Source organism: Capra hircus (genome assembly GCF_001704415.2).
Source record: "Capra hircus breed San Clemente chromosome X unlocalized genomic scaffold, ASM170441v1, whole genome shotgun sequence".
In the NCBI taxonomy this organism is placed as follows: domain Eukaryota; kingdom Metazoa; phylum Chordata; class Mammalia; order Artiodactyla; family Bovidae; genus Capra; species Capra hircus.
Window position 1 is genome coordinate 46,238,360 of NW_017189516.1, and position 13,469 is coordinate 46,251,828.

At 41.3% G+C, this 13,469-nt stretch overlaps 1 non-coding gene across 1 annotated transcript; it reads right to left on the bottom strand.

The window, feature by feature from the left end:
- Window positions 1-12,552: 12,552 nt before the first annotated feature.
- TRNAE-UUC lies at window positions 12,553-12,625 on the bottom strand. The gene has a single exon. It is a non-coding gene; the product is annotated as a tRNA-Glu (tRNA).
- Between the last annotated feature and the right edge of the window lie 844 nt (window positions 12,626-13,469).

A 13,469-nucleotide genomic window follows, 5' to 3' on the forward strand; every position in this document is an offset into this window, starting at 1 on the left:
TTCTAAAAGTGAAATTAAAAATCAAGCAGAGATATTTAAACTGTATCCCAGGCCTGTTAATATTTGACTATAAACTGACTGAATGAATTAACATACCTAAAGTGAAAAAGTATATCTTTTAACAAACTTGATCACTTTATCAGTTAGGAATGCTTTTGACTACAGCTAACAGTTAATTAGAGTAACTTAAGTAAGTCATAAAAACTTAAAAAACAATTCAGAAGACTTGAGGTAGCTAGTTCCAGGGCTAGTTCAACAATTAACCGTGTTATAGAGAACCTAGGCTTTTAAAACCCTTCCAGTCTGCCAATTATCCTCAATTTATCTCATGAACATAAAAGGGCTGCAATAGCTCCAAGCATCATGTCCTCACATCAGCATCCTAAGCAGGGAGGATAGGTCAGGAGCAAAAATCTTTCTCCAACTGAGGCTCTGTTTTATCTAGAAAGCAGCATCTTTCCTAGAATACTCTAGAAGTCTTCCTTTAATATCTTATTGGACAGTTGTTTTGCCCAAAGTTTTAAATTTGTTAACAAAAGAAACCACTCATTACACAGAAAAATTTCAGTTTTTTTTATAAAGGATTATTTGACTTAATCTCAATATTCAATTATTAAAAGAAAAGAAACAATAGAGAGAAATAACAGCATATATATCAAGAAACTGGGCCAACAACCTACATCCAAACTTGAACAGTGCTGAGAAATTCCTTATTAACAGCAATCTGGAGTCCCCGTTGGGAAAGGGTTCTGGGTGGTACATCCACCCCATGAGTGAGACTTAAAATTGCAGTTTCGGAGGCTCTCATTTATAATCCCAGGCCACAAACTGATATGCAGACATGCAGCTCTGATTTTGCTTTAACTTATACAATGTTGTTTGTTTCACCTTGTGAGTTACAGGATTTCATTAGACCCTTGGGGGCTGGCCAAGCTCTCAGGGGTTTAAGAGATTCCAAGACCCACTCCTATCTTATCTTACTTGCTGGTAACAATTGGTGTGCTTACAGGCGGGCATATAGTCCATACAAGGTCAGAAGCTGGTCAGAGGCTGGCTCCCCTGCTTCTGAAGCCTGAACAAGACTGCTGCTGCTGCTAAGTCACTTCAGTCATGTCCAACTCTGTGTGACCCCATAGACGGCAGCCCACCAGGGTCCTCCGTCCATGGGATTTTCCAGGCAAGAGTACTGGAGTGGGGTGCCATTTCCTTCTCCAATGCATGAAAGTGAAAAGTGAAAGTGAAGTCGCTCAGTCGTGTCCGACTCTTAGCGACCCCATGGACTGCAGCCTACCAGGCTCCTCCATCCATGCAATTTTCCAGGCAAGAGTAGTGGAGTGGGGTGCCATTGCCTTCATTTAATTTCCCTAATGACAATACTGAGTAATGGCTAACCATGGCTACAAAGCAGGCTGGGACAGTGAGTATTTGGCAAAGGAAACAGATGATATGTTTGGGCAAGATGAATGGTGATCTGTTCTTTGAGGATGGGCACATTGCTGCTGAGAACAGAATTGGAATGTTCCTAGCAAGAAATTAGAATGAAATGGCTGTAATGTAGGTAACTAAAGGTGTTTACTGGGATCAGTCCTAGAAGCACAGGTAAAGAATCTCAGACGCCAGAATCGAAATCTCCTGCTCTGGCACTCTTAATGTGAGAACTCCAGTAGCTGAATCTTGAGATTGGTTTTTGCATATTGTGGAGATGGATACTTAAGATTCTCCTTATTCATTCATTTATTTAACACATTTTTATTGAATCAGGTGTTGTTATTGTCTCTGGAATTTTAGCATTGGAAAGATCAGACAAAAATGTTTGCCTTCATGGTGCTTACAGTCTAGTGACTGTTTTAGCTTAGTGCAACTGATTCCATACTCATCAGTAAATTTTCTGTTTATAACTGGGTTTCTCATGTGTCTCAGGCAGTCTTACATCTCATTATAAATTACAAAGTTAATATTGTTATTTCATGGTTATTTCTTGGTTAATATGAGTCCACATAAGGACATGGATTTACCTTTAGTGAAGTGACAAGTCAGGTTTCTGACTTGCACATCTGAGGGCCAGGACCTAAACTATGGTAAATTAAAGAAGGCATTTCAACCTTCTTGTGAGCCATTGTGGGAGACAGCCAGTTAATACCCCAGCAGTGCATGTTTTCCCCATTTTAATGTTTAGACTTATTCATATGTATGAAAGGGATACAGGAAGAAAATATTAAATTATAAACATTGAAATCTATCAAAAAAAGAAGTCCTCACCTTGAAACTGTGATTCATGCCATAAATTATGAACTAATTGGATTCAAATTCATCCTCAGAGGATTCGAAGTTAAAAAAATTTCCTACTGATGAATATTTAGACTGTGTCCTCCCCGCTTCCACTGCCCTTTCCAGCAATGCTCTTATGAGCATTCTTGTATATGTCCTGGAGTATAGGAGCAGTGATTTATAGGGTATTTGCCTAGGACTGGAATGCTGAGTCAAAGGGTAAAATATTTGGGTTCAACTTTATGAAATAGAGCCAAATTGTTCTCCAAAGTGATTTGGCCAATTTATAGCTTCTCCTAGCAGTGAGTGAGAATTCTTATCAGTCTCTGTCCTTGCCAACAGTTGGTAATTTCACTTCATGGTTTTTCCTTATATAATGGGTATGAAATAGTATCTTATTGTGGTTTGAATTAGATTAATATGATATTGATCTTTTCATGTGTTTATTGGTCATATTTTTTTCTTCTATTGAATCGCCAATCCCTGACCTTTATCCATTTAAAAATTTTATTTATTTTTGGCTGTGCTGGGTCTTCATTGCTGTGCGTGGGCTTTCTCTAGTTGCATTGTGTGGGGGACACTCTTTGCTGCAGTGCATAAATAGGCTTCTTATTGCAGCGGCTTCTCTTGTTGTGAAGCGCAGGCTCTAGGTGAGTGTGCTTCAGTCATTGTGGCACGTGGGCTCAGTTGTGGTGCATAGGCTTAGTTGCTCTGTGGGATGAGGGATCTTCCCAGACCAGGGGTTGAACCTGTGTCCCCTGCATTAGCAGGCGGATTCTTTACCACTGAGCCACCAGGGAAGCCCCCATTTTTGGTTGGCTTCTTTTTTTTCTTATTCATTTGTAGTAACCCTTTTATAGAATTTATTATTCTCTTCACTCTTCTTTTTGGTTACTTTTTCTTGCAGACATGTGCTAGGGTTTTTGTTGTTGCTAATAGTGTCTTTAGTCATATGGGAGTTTTTCAATTTAAAGCAGTCAAATTTAGCAATCCATTTTGAACTAACACTATTATTAGGTGCAAGCAAGTTTGGAATTTTTGTATTTTCATGGTGACTTTTTCCTGTTCACATGTTTGTGCCTTTTTATTTTCATACTGGTTTTTTATTTCAGTACATTTTAATGAAATAAATACAGCTAATACAGGAGGAGAAGGGGATGACAGAAGATGAGATGGTTGGATGGCATCACTGACTCAATAGGCATGAGTTTGAGCAAACTCTGGGAGATGGTGAAGGACAGGGAAACCTGGTGTGCTGCAGTCCATGGGGTCGCAAAGAGTTGAACATGACTGAGCGACTGAACAACAGCAATACAGCTTTGTTTTCATATGTATTTACCTGATATGTTCTTTCTCCCAATCTTGACTGTTTGTAGACATTTATTTATCTCTTTATCTTTGGCTGCGCTGGGTCTTCCCTGCTGCTTGAGCCCTCTCCAACTGTGGAGAGCAGGAGCTGCTCTCCAGCTGCAGCGTGTGGGCCCCTTGCGGTGGTGGCTTCTCTTGTTGCAGAGCATAGGCTCTAGGCATGTGGGCTTCAGCAGTTGTGCTCCCAGGCTTCAGAGCACAGGCTCAATAGTTGTGACTCATGGACTTAGTTGCTCTGTGGCGTGTGGGATCTTCCCAGACCAAGGATTGAACTTGTATCTCCTGCATTGGCAGGCAGGCACTTTACCACTGAGCCACCAAGGAAGCCTCCAATCTTGACTTTTGACCTTATTGTATCATACCAAGAACAGGCCAGTAGGAATGGTCCATGTCAGTTATAGAAAATAAGGACCTTGCACCCTTAGAACTGGGCTTCCCTGGTGGCTCAGTGGTAAAGAATCCGCCTGTAATGCAGGAGATGCAGGTTTGATCCCTGGGTCAGGAAGATCCCCTGGAGAAGGAAATGACAGCCCACTCCAGTATTCTTGCCTGGAGAATCCCATGGACAGAGGAACCTGGAGGGCTGAAGTCCATGGGGTTGAAAAAGAGTTGGACATGACTTAGCTACTAAATGGCAGCAACAAAGGCCCAGCTTGCATCTGGTTTTGAATTTCATGCTTGTTTTTGTCCCCTTATCACTTGCTGCTTCCATGGTGGATAGGACCAAGTGATAGATGAGGTTGATATGTATGTAAGGATCTAGCCAATAAATGAGACAGACTCAGATCCACCTGAAAGGATCAAATTAAATAGTAATAAGTTCTGAATCTATTTTTGCCAAAACATAGTGCAAAGAAGTGGAAATAAAGTTCCCTTATTTACTGGCCTGAGATAGAAAAAGAGTTCTAGATTAGGAAAGTTAACATTCAGATATAGAATTCTGAAAAGACAAATTTCAAAACGTTTTGTTTGCAGTATGTTGGGGAGCCATTTGATGATAACACATCAAGTTAGAACCATGTGTCCTTACTTAATAATTTATGAAAGTAAAAATTAAATGTAGAATACATTTGTCCACATGGGGAAACAAACCAGAAAGAGAGAGATAATTGGCTGAAGGCTTAGAACATGCTGAATATGAACATGAGAGGGGAAACTTGAGGAATATGATTTGAGGCCTTATGGTCATCTAGTTTTCTAGATGCCTTCTCATTTCCTGGTTTGGTTCCTCTGTGAAGGATCCCCCAATTCTAGCAGCGATTGCTATTATATGTGACTGAGGTCATGAGTCTACTTACCCAGATCTACTCATACCATCAGTTTTTCAGGGCAAGTCTGGGGTATAAAACTGTGCCCTCTGGTGGAGAAGGACACTACGCACTGTGCATCTAAACCCTGATTTTCCTTATCTGTAAAATGGGAATAATGGGAATACCGATCTCCTGTGGTTGTTGTGAGGGCTTCTCTGGTAGCTCATTGGTAAAGAATCTGCCTGCCAATGCAGGAGACAGAAGAGACATGGGTATGATCCCTGGGTCAGGAGGATCCCCTGGAGAAGGAAATGGCAACCCACTCCAGTATTCTTGCCTGGGAAATCCCATGGACAGAAGAGCCTGGAGGGCTACAGTCCATGGGGGTCACAAAGAGTTGGACACAACTTAGCAACTAAACAGCAACAACATGGTTTTTGTGAGGATTAAATAAGATAATTGACCAATTCGTTCTCAATAAATAACACTATCCTTCTTGATAGTCCCTCTTCATTCAACAAATATTTTTTATACATTTTCAACATGTTAGGCACTGAGATAAGTACTCAACACATGGTAGCTATCACTGCTGTTTTGTAATTTCATCAATCTATTTTATTATATAATTACAGGGTATCAGGCACTGTGCCAAATTTAGGAGCCAGTAAATAAGACTCAGTCGTGCCTGACTCTTTGCTACCCCGTGGAGTATAGCTCACCAGGCTCCTCTGTCCATGGGATTTTCCAGGCAAGAATACTGGAGTGGGCTGCCATTTCCTTCTCCAGGGTGTCTTCCCAACCCAGGGATCGAACCCAGGTCTCCCACATTGCAGGCAGGTGCTTTAACCTCTGAGCCACCAGGGAAGCCCGACAAATAAGACTTAACCTTCAAGACTCTAGATAAGCTTTTCTGGTTCTACTAATGGGAATCCATTTCTCTTTTGTGAGTTCTTTGGAATTCTTCAATGATATCTTCTCTTCAGTAAAAGAGATCACTGTCAGATGCCTTCCTACAATGTGCCAGGTTCTGGCTGACTATAGGACAAAAGAAGGGTATGAAGGTTGTGCAGACTTTTGCCCCACATAGGCTCATGACAGGACTTTTGCTCCTCCTTTCCTTTCCTTTTCATCTCCTTTCCCTTTCCCAGAACCTAGTTTACTAGGGGAAATGTTCTGCGAAGTACCAGGGGGAAAACACTAGTGTAACAAGAGAAAAGAATATAGACATGAAGCAACCCAGACCCAATGTCCACTCCAGCCTCTGCACAAGAGACCAGAAGGAAGTGCTGGACTTGCCTTTTTTCCAGCCTGTGGGCAAAACCCAGCCCTTCATTCGTCTTCCATTCCATAGCCTTCAGCAAGATGTTCCTCATCTAGTTCCTGGATGAGATAGGCCAGGGGTCAGAAAAGGATTAAATTTCCTTGGGCTTGAATCCTACAAGAAGGTAGAAAAGGAGAGAAAAAACAGAGTCCATTAACCATGGTTATGAAAAGTCAGACCTTTCCCACTGCCAACCTTCATGTCCTTTCAGGCATTGTAATGCTACAAAGAGTTGCTGTCTCTTTCCCTACTAAATGCCTACTTCTGTTAATCAGGCTTTCCTAGGTGGTACCAGACCCTAGGAATAGGTTGGGAGAGGGAGGAAAAAACAGTCCTTTATGGCAATAATAAAAAAGTTATTTTTAACTTAAAAGTGTCTCAAAGTGGGGAATTCCCTGGTGGTCCAATGGCTAGGATCCTCGCTCTCATTGAAAAGGGCCCAATTCAGTCCCTGATTGGGGAACTAAAATCCTAGAAGGCTGTTGGCCTCAAAAAAAAAAAGTCTCAAACGGTTTAGGTTAATGCATGGATAATAAGTTGGTTAAATTAAATTTAGGATGCTGGGGAGGCTAACTTTTGAGGCTGACATTTACATTGTTGGCTTCCCTGATAGCTCAGTTGGTAAAGAATCTGCCTGCAATGCAGGAGACCCTGGTTTGATTCCTGTGTCGGCAAGATCATCTGGAGAAGGGATAGGCTACCCACTCCAGCATTCTTGGACTTCCCTTGTGGCTCAGCTGGTAAAGAATACACCTGCAATGCGGGAGACCTGGGTTTGATCCCTGGGTTGGGAAGATCCCCCGGAGAAGGGAAAGGCTACCCACTCTAGTGTTCTGGCCTAGAGAATTCCATGGACTGTTTAGTCTATGGGGTTGCAAAGAGTCGGATATGACTGAGTCACTTTCTTTCTCTTTTTTTAAGTTGTAATGTGATTTTTTTTTAATTTTTAGTTTTACTTTATTTTACTTTACAATACTGGACTGAGTCACTTTCACTTTCACTTTCCCAGGTGGCCCTGGTGGGAAGGAACCCATCTGCCAGTACAGGAGACAGAAGAGACATGGGTTTGATCCCTGGGTTGGGAAGATCCCCTAGAGTATAACATGGCAACCCATTCCAGTATCCTTGCCTGGAGAATCCCATGTACAGAGGAGCCTGGTGGGCTACAGTCCATGGGGTTGCACAGAGTTGTACACGACTAAAGTGACTTAGCATGTGTGTGCATGGCTATAATAAATCATCTTTTTTTTTTTCTACTGCACTGGACCAAATCTTTAATTGGATAAATTGTGAATATGGTCTATATTGTGGACCCTTTCATTTTTATGTTATGCTCTTGTGGAAGGTTCTTTAAGCCCAGTGCAGCTGGTTTTTGAAGGCAGTATTAGGACCAGACCAGCCTTTAAAAGGTGGAAGCATTCCTTACCATTCCTCTCCTCCTATTACTGCTCAAGAGCTGGTTTCCATCATCCAATCAGTTAAATCTTGACTAGATGTTGAGAGTTAACTATCTGCCCAGGTTTGAAATTTAAAAGATGACTCCTGCCTTCTAGAAGCTTGCAGTATCATTGGAGTACCACGATGGACACTTTACATAATTAAAGAAATAATACAGAGAAAAGTATAATAAGTTGTCAGACACAGACTTAGTGAAATAGAAATGTAGAGAAAGTAGATGATTACAGAGTCAGGAAATCCTCTTAGAAGAAGTAGAACTCCAGTTGGGCTCTGTGAATACAGGGAAGGAGGAAGGTACTCAGAAAAGGGAATACAGCATGAGCAGAGCAGAGAAAGAAACCAGAAAGTTCAGTTTCAGTTTCCTCATCTGTGAGATGAGTCAGGAAGCCAGATATGAGCCCCTCTGCAGCACAGACTGTTGTCTTCAGTCCTGTGGCTCTATCATCAAGCAGGATTTCTCTCATAGAGTAGGCACTTGATAGATGCATCTTGACTTGAGCAAACGTGACATATGGAGGAGATGGCTTGTAAATTTGTCCACCCAGGGACAAAGTTTATGTTAGCAAGCCATGAATCTCCCTCAGCAATCTGGGGCTCAGCTGAGAACCATCCTGACTGAGACAGGCACATTACTCCTCCCTGGGTGTGGGACTAAGTCCTCTGAGAATGTAGCAAAAGGGTTATCTTGCTTGTGCAACTCGCTTCCACTGGGGACACAGAGCCCTCGTTGCCTCCAACATAAGTTTCAACTAGGTCGGTCGTGATAGTGACACTACTAGGTCGCTCAGGGAACTTGCTTGTTGGGAAATGAGCAGCTGGGCTGTGGGTATATTGATAACATTGATACCTGGCCACCCTCCATGGGTACCTTTAATTAAAATGACATATTTTGATTAGCCAGGTATGTGCGATAATGTGAGACAGAAAAACAACAAATATTCCCATTTAACTCCTTGGAAAACATTCTTAACCTCTTTATAAAGTTTACTTATGAAACTGGAAAATTCAATTTGGATAGTTTAGTCTCTTTTTGCCTAAGGGAAGAACTCTCAAATGTCACCTCTTCCTGTGATTCTACGGGCCACTAGTCTATGTCCTCACCAAGACTCCTCCAACTCTCCCTCCCAGCAGAATGCATTATTTATATTGCTTCCTCTGAGATCTTATGGCACAGTATTCATTGGAGCAGTTGTCACAGTGCATTTGATAATGTTTCTACTTTTTCTCTTTGGGTGGTGGATTCCTGGAGGTCAGGAACTCTCTCTGTTTGATTGTTGTAGCCTCAGCACCCAGCAAAGCACCTGGCATATAGTAGGTGCTTAATAAATGGATTAAATTAATATATTGGCTCTATTGATTACTTTTAAGGAACATAAGATAGAATTTGCTTCCTTGGTGGTTCAGCAGTAAAGAACCCACCTGCAATGCAGGAAATGCGGGTTCGATTCCTGGGTCAGGAAGATCCCCTGGAGGAGGGCATGGAGACCCATTCTAGTATTCTTGCCTGGAAAATCCTATGGACGGAGGAGCCTGGTGGGCTACAGTCCATGGGGTTGCAAAGAGTTGGACATGATTGAAGTGACTTATTAGCAGCAGCAGCAAGATAGAATTCATCAGAAACATTCCTCCTGTTCATTATCTTTACTTTCTCTGACTGAGACTATAAGAGCCTCTTGGCCAACTAGAAACCATCCACAGAATTGGATTGTAGGGGATTCTGAAATGAATTCTCTCCTAGAACCTCCAGGAAGGAAAACAACCCTGCCAAAACCTTGTCCACTGAGTCCTGTGTCAGATATCTGACATCCAGAACTGTAAGATAATCAATTTGTGTTATTTTAACTCACATAGTTTGTGGTAATTTGTTACAGCAGCAACAGGGAACAAATATAGTAGGTGAGGAAAATACTGTCTATATCACATTGCCCAGGAACAATTCACTCTTGCTGTACCAGGAGTATTTTGCATGTTCCTCCATTAGAGTTAATGTCATATTATATTGATTTGTTTCCTGTTCTCTCTCTTTTAGCCTGTTTGCATTTCCTTGTGCAGGACTGTGCTTTTTTCATCTCTGTATTCTTAGTCCCTTAAATGTCACTGACTTTCTATGTGTGTCTCTGGTGACGAAGGAGGAAGAGGGGAGGCACGTGGAGAGGAGACGTGATCATGGTGGCGTCAGCACGAGGGAGGGGAAGCTCAGGAACTGGTGAAGACTGGATCTGGCTGACGTTAGTTCTCTGTGGTGTGGGCTGGCGGTGCTGGAATGCAGAGTATCTGCAGGTTCACTGCAGGCAGGAGGAGGCAGCGCCAAAAGCAGCTTGGTTTCTGTGGGTTTCTTGGTCCAGGAATGATTGATGAGCATGTCTCATCAACAGTGAACTCCTCTCTGATTCCCTGTCACCCACTCCCTCACTCAGAGTGTTTCTCAACCCTTGTAGTCCCAGACTGGAAGCCACAGACTTCAGTTAGAATTGGAGCAGCTCCAGTCACTGAAGTATTCAATTTGGGCTTCCAGTGAGTGACACTGTTTCTCTAGTTTCCCAACACTAGATTGCAGTACCTTCAGGGGCCCTGAATGTGCCCTTTATGAGCAAACCCATATTCTGGCAGACTTGGTCCAAGACATTTATTTCAGTCCATTAACGCAGATTGCTCTTAGTACGTGTGTGTGTGCATGTGAACGTGCATGTGGTTAAAATTATATACAAGATGGAGGCGGGATTTGAGAATTCCCTGAGCAGACAAAACCATTTAACCAGTAAGCTCAACTTGCTGCTGCTGCTGCTAAGTCGCTTCAGTCGTGTCCGACTCTGTGCAACTCCAGATTTGGCAGCCCACCAGGCTCCCCCGTCCCGGGGATTCTCCAGGCAAGAACACTGGAGTGGGTTGCCGTTTCCTTCTCCAGTGCATGAATGTGAAAAGTGAAAGTGAAGTCGCTCAGTCGTGTCCGACTCCTAGTGACCCCATGGACTGCAGCCTACCAGGCTCCTCCGCCCATGGAATTTTCCAGGCAAGAGTACTGGAGTGGGTTGCCATTAAATCTAGCTTATTTTATGAAAGTAAGTGAAACTTAACCTAGGTCATTTCTTATAAATGCCTGTGACAATCATAAAAGAAACTTGAGTTATTGTCTTTAACCAATCCCCTGCCACCTTGACCTCCCCACCTTGTAATAACCAGTCATTGTAAGCATTAATAACTTTCTCATTTTCACTTTATAAGCCCTGCTGTAATTTAATGCCCCCGAGCTTCATATCCATCTTTGAATTTAGAAGTCTCCAGTCCCAAACTGTTTTTATTTTATTTAAAAAAATTATTTATTTTTGGCTGTGCTGGGTCTTTGTTGCTGTGCAGGCTTTTGTCTAGTTGCGGGAAGCAGGGGCTACTCTCTAGTTGTGATGCGTGGGGTTCTCATTCTCTATTGTTGCAGAGCATGGGCCCTAGGGCACACAAGCTTCAGTATTTGCAGCACGTGGGCTCTAGAGTGCAGGCTCAATAGCTGTCGAGCATCGGCTTAGTTGCTCCACAGCATGTGGAATCTGTCTGGATCGGGGTTGAACCTGTGTCCCCTATATTGGCAGGCGGATTTTTTTTTTCTTTTACAACTGAGCCACCAGGGAAGCCCCCAAACTGTTTTTATGTGCACAACAAACTCTTATTAAATACTCTTTGTTGATTTGGTGGTTTTAATTATGTTATGCGTGTACATGTATGCTCAGTCATGTCTGACTCTTTGTGATCCCATGGACTGTAGCCCTCCAGGCTCCTCTCTCCATAGCATTTTCCAGGCAAGAATACTGGAGTGGGTAGCCATTTTCTCCTCCAGGGGATCTTCCTGACCCAGGGATCAAACCCATACCTCCTGCATTGGCAGGTGGATTCTTTACCACTGAGCCACCAGAGAATCTTAATTGTGTTATTTCTGGATTTTTGACAGTTTTCTGGCATCAGAAGTGGGATCCAAATAAGACCTTCAACAACTCTGAAGCCAGCGAGCAACTGCGTGCTGGTACCCACAGGACCCAAGGAGCTCAGTGCTTTCTCACCGACCTTGCAGTCAGCCTGAGTGCTGCTCTCTTTGCGTGTTGAACTCTACAGCTTTATCATGCATACCTGTATTCTGTATTCTAGCTTCTTGGTAAGTCACCCTTCTGTCTGTAAGGGGAGAACCTGTGATTCCCTGGAATTTAGGCAGCAGTAGGATTACTGAGCTCCTCATGGATTGTTTCAGGGAATCTAAAGGCAGAGATAGATTCCACTTGGTCTAAATCTCATTCTCCTCCCCGATTAAAGACTCCCGCTTCTTGTATGTATAACCACTATGGGCCAAAATCTTGTGCGCTTCTGGCAAAATGAGTGAACTTTACAAAGAATAATTTGGAATTATCATGGCCGCTTTGGGGAAATTTAACTTAGATAACATAGTCTACTTTAAGAGGTGCCCTTGAAAAGAGGATTACAAACTTCTCAGAGACAATGGAAAATACTCTTTGATCGGTAAAAGTTTCTAAGAGACCAACTGACTCCAAAAATAGCTTTTCTTAAAGAATTTTTATAATGCACATGTGCACGCGCGCACACACACACACACAGTTTATAGTTAAAAAAAATTTTTGGCCATCTGAACAGGTAATCTTAACCTTAACTTAGTCTGTTGGCCAGAAACAGTTTGGATTCAGATTCTTTTGCATTTTGTATTATTATACTTGAGACATAGTTAAAATTTAAAAATGAAAACTATAATATCTCTGTATCTGTACCTGTATCTGTACCTGTATCTGTATCTGTATATCTCTGTACCTACTTGTTTAGGTATATCCATATATGCACGTGTATTATGTATTTATGATTTTTTTTGGCTGTACCATGTGACTAATGGGATCTTAGTTCCCTGACCAGGGATTGAACCTGGGCCCTCAGCAGTGAAAGTGCCAAGTTCTAATCACTGAACCACCAGGGAATTCCCATGTATATATGATATTTTTAAAAGAATTCTATTTAGTTGGCTTAAAGAGAAATAAGTGCTTATATAAATTAAGTATTCCTAAAACTTTTCTGAAATAGTAACTCTAACCCAATTGTTTTCTTTTTTTTATTTTAATTTTTTATTTTTTTTAAATTTTAAAATTAATTCTTACATGCGTTCCCAAACATGAACCCCCCTCCCACCTCCCTCCCCACAACATCTCTCTGTAACCCAATTGTTTTCAAGTCCACATGATCAGAAAAATCCTTGATGAAAAAAAGCTAGTTTAAGTTTGTTGGTTTAATAAAAACAAACATTTTTTGGAATTGTCATTATTAAATGTAATGCAAGCATATAATTTTTTCTACCTTTGTTTACTTATCAAATAAGCTCATGCTATCTTTATGTTACAAAATAACTTTAGATGATGGCTAGCTGTTTGATGTCTAATCTAAGCATAATTGTTAAAAACAAGTAATTTAAATAAATGTAAATAAGATAAAAGTTTATACTAGGTTAAATAATTAATATTTATATCTAGTTCATTTCCAAATAAGATAGTATACTGAGACATTGATCACTGAACATAAATTTAAATTTATTTACTTTTCTTAATTTTTACAGAGATAAATGATATTTGAGTCTATTAATAAATATGTCTTTTGTCACATTAAAACCGCATTAAAATTGTACTATGAAAAGCATAGTTCTAAAAATAGAAATTTACATAATTATGTTTTTATAAATTTGCTATTTTACTATGAGATGCTAAATATGTGATAAATAGCTCACTACTGCCTGCTTCCTAATTTTCCCCGGGAAGTTAAAGATTCAGTTC